This window comes from Caretta caretta, chromosome 1 (genome assembly GCF_965140235.1).
Source record: "Caretta caretta isolate rCarCar2 chromosome 1, rCarCar1.hap1, whole genome shotgun sequence".
Taxonomy (NCBI): Eukaryota; Metazoa; Chordata; order Testudines; family Cheloniidae; genus Caretta; species Caretta caretta.
Window position 1 is genome coordinate 289619362 of NC_134206.1, and position 6484 is coordinate 289625845.

The following is a 6484-nucleotide window of genomic DNA, read 5'->3' on the forward strand; positions in this document are numbered from 1 at the left end:
ATACAACAGATTCTGCCTACTTACAAACATCCATGACAAGAAGCTCTATGAAAGGATGATCAGTCCTTTTTGGGGATATGAATACTGCCTGGCTATTTTCTACACAGAAAGATCACTATGTTGGGAACACTGGGGCATGGCCACTAGGTAACTCGAGGGGATGGAAGACCACGAGTGTCGATGAAGCCCCCTTGCACTAGGCCCCGGTGTCCTTGCCCCCCCCCCCCCCGCCTGGAGGCACTCGCAGCAGCTCTGCGTACTAGGCCCAAGTGTCCTTGGCCCCCCCGCTTGGAGGCACACACAGCAGTTATGCTGAGAATCTGCAACAGTATGTTGCAGAGTCAGACTGCCTGAAACTAAGCAAGGCCAAACAGGGGAGATATGGAAGAACAATGCTGAATAAAGCAGCTTTATGTATAGTTTAACAAATGATACAGAGAATCAGGGAACTAGTGGGAACTGGATTGGCTGGCTATATGGATACTTGGGGCAGCTTGCTATTGGATAAGTATGCTGGGAAAAAGGATGTATAAAAGCCTGTGTAACTTCCTGCTCTGTGTGCAGGATTTGAGATTTTATTCTCCCTGTACCTTTTTGCAGCTGCAAATAAACTTTTCTGCTTCTCCACCCCGTTGTGATTATTGGGTGCAGCACACCGGGTAACGAACCAACTCAAGCTGTTGTTCAGCCTCTCGGCACTGGGTGCCGGCAACAACTACAAGTTTTTTTTTAAGAGGACCTAATGTGAGGATGAGAGCGCGCCTTCCCCACATTTTCACCCCACATGCCGTACACAGTAATTCAAGCACCTTCTTTACCCCTGTGAAAAAACGTTCCCCCAACATCTACGTGAGTGGATAAAGATCAACATCTGCAAGGGCAGACAGAACACCTCAGCCCATGAAATATGAAAATCTTTGAACAGACATCCGGTCAAGAGTGTACATTTGTTTAAGGGGGGGAAAAAAATCTAACCTCAAGCAATCTAATCTCTTATGAGGAGGCCTTTTCATCTCCTGTCTCCACTGTGTGCTGTGATGTGAAGTCCTTGAAGTGACAGTAATTGCAGAATAGTACAGAACTGGTACAAGGGCTTAGCCAGAGCGATTGTGGCCTGGGGCATGCAGTTGTGTGAGCTGTGAAGAAGAGATTGGATTTACAGGACAGTACCCAGTGCGGCAGATCTGCAATGAAAATCACATGAAAAAAAAGACACCAAGATGCAGGTGATTGTTCATGTTTGCAAAAATGCAAAGCCACCAGCAACTTGTGAACAGCACAGTTGTCAGTTACATATTCAAAGACATCAATCATTTGCATACAAGAAGCTTGCATGATTCACTTATTAAATTAAGATGGTTGTAGCTTATCCATGAAAGCTAAGCACACATACGTACATTCTCATGATTTTGGTTTTCTCTATTGTATTTTTTATCAAGAAAAATGGAGGTTCGCTTTTCTTTAAGAACATATTCAGAAATATGACAACTTTTACTTTTGTGACTAGATTGCTTTGGACACCTTGGGCCTTGCTCTCTATAAAAATCACCCATGCAGTATGCTTGTCAATTTAGCCCAGACACATCATACAAACTTGTCATTTTTTTACCTAGATATGAACAAACCCTTAAAAAAAAAAACCTGTAGAAGCCTGAAAAACAAACTAGAACACTGTTTCTGCTTAAGAAAAGGTAACGCAGAAATATTTTGCTTGAATGGGTTTTTTCCTTAGGGCTTGTAAATTGTCAGTTTCACCACTTTCTCCTCCTAAAAAGATTTCTGTACCTGATATTGATCCCAGTGAAGTAAATGGGCCTCCTGCAATGACTTTGTCTAAAAAAAAAATAATAATAAAATAAAAATATTCTGGTACCTTCTCAAAGGAAATGCAGTGGATCTAATTTACCTTGATTTCAGTAAGGCACTTGATACAGTTCCACATAGGGAATTAGCTGAATTGGAAAAGATGGGGATCAATATGAAAACTGGAAGGTGGATAAGGAACTGGTTAAAGGGGAGATGACAACAGGTCATACTGAAAGGTGAACGGTCAGAAGGTTACTAGTGGAGTTCCTCAGGGATCGGTTTTGCGACCAATCTTTTTATTGCTGACCTTGGCACAAAAAGTGGGAATGTGCTAATAAAGTCTGCGGATGACAAAAAGCTGGTGTCACACCTCGAGGGCCCCCTCCCTCTAGGGGTCCCCTGGGGAAGGCAGATCAGCACTGTATATTGCTTATGCTGTTGCAAACATTGCAGGATTTTTTGGGATGGTCAAAGGTGAGTGAATGAGTGTGGAATGAAGGATTCCTTTGCAGGTCACGAGAGGCCGGGGTGGGGGAAGGGGTTGGGGGAGAGATGGAAGAGAGCAGAGAACGGGTTAACTCCACGCTCCTACTAGGCCCGAAGATAAGACGCTAACTCGAGCCAGCTCAAGGCAACAGCACACATCTGACTCTCAGCCACCTGCCAAGAAAGAGGAAATCCACCAACCAGCTGTGAGCAAGGAAGATGCAACAAAACAGACCTGCAGAGTCAGCCCATAACACGCAAGGCAAGCAAAGGCTGCAGAGGAGGAAAACAGAGAACAACAGAGTCTAGCCGGTGTGTTTTGGGAAAGTCGAAGAGACCACAGAGAGACAGTTTTGACTGGTACAAAGAGCACCAGGAACAGAGGTCGCGGAATGGAACACCCCCAAAGGACCCCAGGACTTAAAACCCTCCTGAGAGCCGGAGCAACTCAGAGATCACAGCAGACCCTGGACGACCTGGGCCTAGGACCAGAACTCCTCTCCACCCCTCCCCCTCTTCTTCTTACATTACACCCAGACTTGGCCAGTCTCGGGTGTGTGTGTGTGAGAGTGTGTGTGAGAGAGAGAGAGAGAGAAAGTCAGTTACGGCTTGGGGTACTAATGTTTTCTTCCTTCCTCTGAGTGATGTGGGGAGCACCTATCAATCTCCGCTGTTATTTTATCAATAAAGCTTTAAAACTTAGACTCTTGGTGTGTTCTGTTATCTCCTCCCTTAACAATCCTGTGGCCTTAGACTGATCACCTGATGCTTCAGGCAGATTGGTAACAGAAATCTGTCACGCTGGGAGGTATTGCCAATACAGAGAGGGACCTGAATATCATACAGGAAGATCTGGATGGCCTTGTAACCTGGAGTAATAGGATGAAATTTAATAGTGAAAAGTGCAAGGTCACGTATTTAGGGATTAATAAGAATTTTTGTTATAAACTAGGGATGCAACACTTGGAGGTAACAGAGGAGGACGACCTCAGAGTATCAGTTGATCCCAGGATGACTATGAGCCACCAGTGTGATACGGCCATGAAAAAAGCTAATGGGGTCTTGGGATGCATCAGATGAGTTATTTCCAGTAGAGATAAGGAGGTGTTAGTACAGTTCTACAAGGCACTGGTGAGACCTCATCTGGAATAGTGTGTGCGGTTCTGGTCTCCCATGTTTAAGAAGGATGAATTCAAACTGGAACAGGTACAGAGAAGGGCTAGTAGGATGATCTGAGGAATGGAAAGCCTGTCTTATGAAAGGAGACTCTGAGCTTGGGTTGTTTAGACTAACCAAGAGAAGGCTGAGGGGAGATACGATTATTCCTCTGATATATTTAGAGAGAGCAAATACCAGGGAGGGAGAGGAATTATTTAAGATCAGTACCAATATGGACACAAGAACAAATGGATATACACTGGCCATGGGGAAGTTTAGACTTAAAATTAGATGAAGGTTAACCATCAGAGGAGTAAAGTTCTGGAATAGCCTTCCAAGGGGAGCAGTGGAAGCAAGACATCTGGCTTCAAGACTAAGCTTGATAAGTTTATGGAGGGGACGGTATGATGGGATCTGAGTTACTACAGAGAATTCTTTGCTCAGTGTCTGGCTGGTGAGTCTTGGCCACATGCTCAGGGTTTAGCTGATTGCCATGTTTGGGGTCAGGAAGGAATTTTCCTCCAGGGCAGATTGGTAGAGGCCTTGGGGGGGGGGGTTCTCCTTCTTCTGCAGGGTGGAGCACGGGTCACTTGCTGGGGGGATTCTCTGCCTCTTGAAGTCTTTAAGCCACGAGTTGAGGACTTCAATAGCTCAGACATAGGTCAGGGGTTTGTTACAGTAGTGGGTGGGTGAGATTCTGTAGCCTGTGTTGTACAGAGGTCAGACTAGACGATCATAATAGTCCAATCTGATCTTAAAGTCTATGAGACTTCAATAAGAAGAGAAGCAAGTCCTCTGAGACCGATTCACAAATATAAACCATCAGAGAAAATACCAAACACACAATTCTTAGCACAGTTCTCAAAAGCTGGAGAAGCAGCACTGAAAAAAAAATACAAAATATGTTAGATATTTAACAAATGGTGAATTTCATCTAAGCCAGGTTGCAGGGTGACTACTCATCTCATGTTTGCTAGCAAACAGCCCTTTATATGTCAGTTGCCTCAGGCCAGCACTACTACACATCAAAACCCTCCATCATGTGCTGCCAACCTTTGATGGCAGCATCTGCTGAGAGGCCAGGGCATGGGACCTGATCCAAAGCCCACTGAAGTCAATGGGAATCTTTTCATTGATTTCAGTTGGCTTTGGACTCAACCCATGGAAACTGAAGTACCCTTAGAACTCATTGCAGTGGTCCTTCCAGGCTAGAGCAGACACACTGGTGTGGGAGTGCGGGGAAACTTTATGCTAGCACTGCCTATGATGTATCTATTCTCTGGTGAAACAAAGGACTTATCTACAGGGCTGTCAATACGCCACGTTTAACATTCAATTACTCAAGGTAAGAGGGAAGGTGCTCTCATGGATTGGTAACTGGCTAAAAAAATAGGAAACAAAGGGTAGGAATAAATGGTCAGTTTACAGAATGGAGAGAGGTAAATAGTGGTGTCCCCCAGGGGTCTGTACTGGGACAAGTCCTATTCAACATACTCATACATGATCTGGAAAAAAAGAGGTAAACAGTGAGGTGGAAAAATTTGCAGATGATAAAAAACTACAAGATTGCAGTCTGCTTGGGACTTAACTAAGAGCTACAAAAGGCTCACACAAAACTGTGTGACTGGGCAACAAAATGGCAGATGAAATTCAATGTTGATAATGGAAAACAATGGAATGGAATGGAAAACAATCCCAACTATACATATAAAATGATGGGGTCTAAATTAGCTGTTGCCACTCAAGAGAGATCTTGGAGTTATTGTGGATAGTTCTCTGAAAACATCCTATCAATGTGCAGCAGTAGTCAGAAAAAGAGAACAGAATGTTGAGAATCATTAAGAAATGGAAAGAAAGATATATAAATCCATGGTATGTTCACATTTTGAATACTGTGTACAGATGTGGTCCAGAAAGATATATTGGAATTGAAAAAGGTTCAGAAAAGGGCAACAAAGATGATTAGGGGCATGGAACAGCTTCCATATGAAGAGAGATTAATAAGACTGGGACTTTTCAGCTTGGAAAAGAGACAACTAAGGGGGGATATGATTGAGGTCTATAAAATCATGACTGGTGTAGAGAAAGAAAAATAAAGTAGTGTCATTTACTCCTTCTCATAACACAAGAGCTAGGGTTATGAAATGAAATTAGGCAGCAAGTTTAAAACAAACAAAAGGACGTATTTTTCCCCCCACACAATGCACAGTCAACCCATGGAACTTCTTGCCAGAGGATGTTGAGAAGACCAAGACTATAACAGGGTTCAGAAAAGAACTAGATAAGTTCATGGAGGATAGGTCCACCAATGGCTATTAGCCAGGATGGTGTCCCTAGCCTTTGTTTGCCAGAAGCTGGGAATGGATCACTTGATGATTACCTGTTCTGTTCATTCCTTCTGGGGCACCTGTCATTGGCCAGTCAGAAGACAGGATACTGGGCTAGATGGACCTTTGGTCTGACCCAGTATGGCCATTCTTAAGAATATATAGACACAATGTGAAGAGAAAAATCAAAGAGACACTGTAAATGCTTTTTCTAATCATGGGTTAAATGGCCACCAGCCTTCAAGAGTTACCAAATCTTTGTACAAATGTGCCCTCCATTCAACTCTGACTAGGAATTGCATTAAAATAGCGCAGGAGTACTTCATCGAGCTTATGCTCAAATAAATTGGTTAGTCTAAGGTCCCACTAGTACTCCTTTTCTTTTTGCGAATACAGACGAACACGGTTGCTACTCGGAAACCTGTCATTAAAACAGAGCTATCCCCAGCAGTATTACATCTCTCTTTTGTATTTCTCTGTTGGCACTAGGAGCGACAGAGTAGCCTTTTAATCTGCAGTTTTAAAATGTGTTTTAATTCTAGGACATGATGTCCACTCTTTAGTCAACAGTTCATAGTATGGACTTCAGTTGTAAAAAAAATATATAGCATTGTTCTTTTAGGGGTTGTATGCTTCTTACAGGGCTGACATCTTTCCTAGGGTGCTACAGAACTCTATGAGCACTGCAAGGCTCCATCCAGCTCACT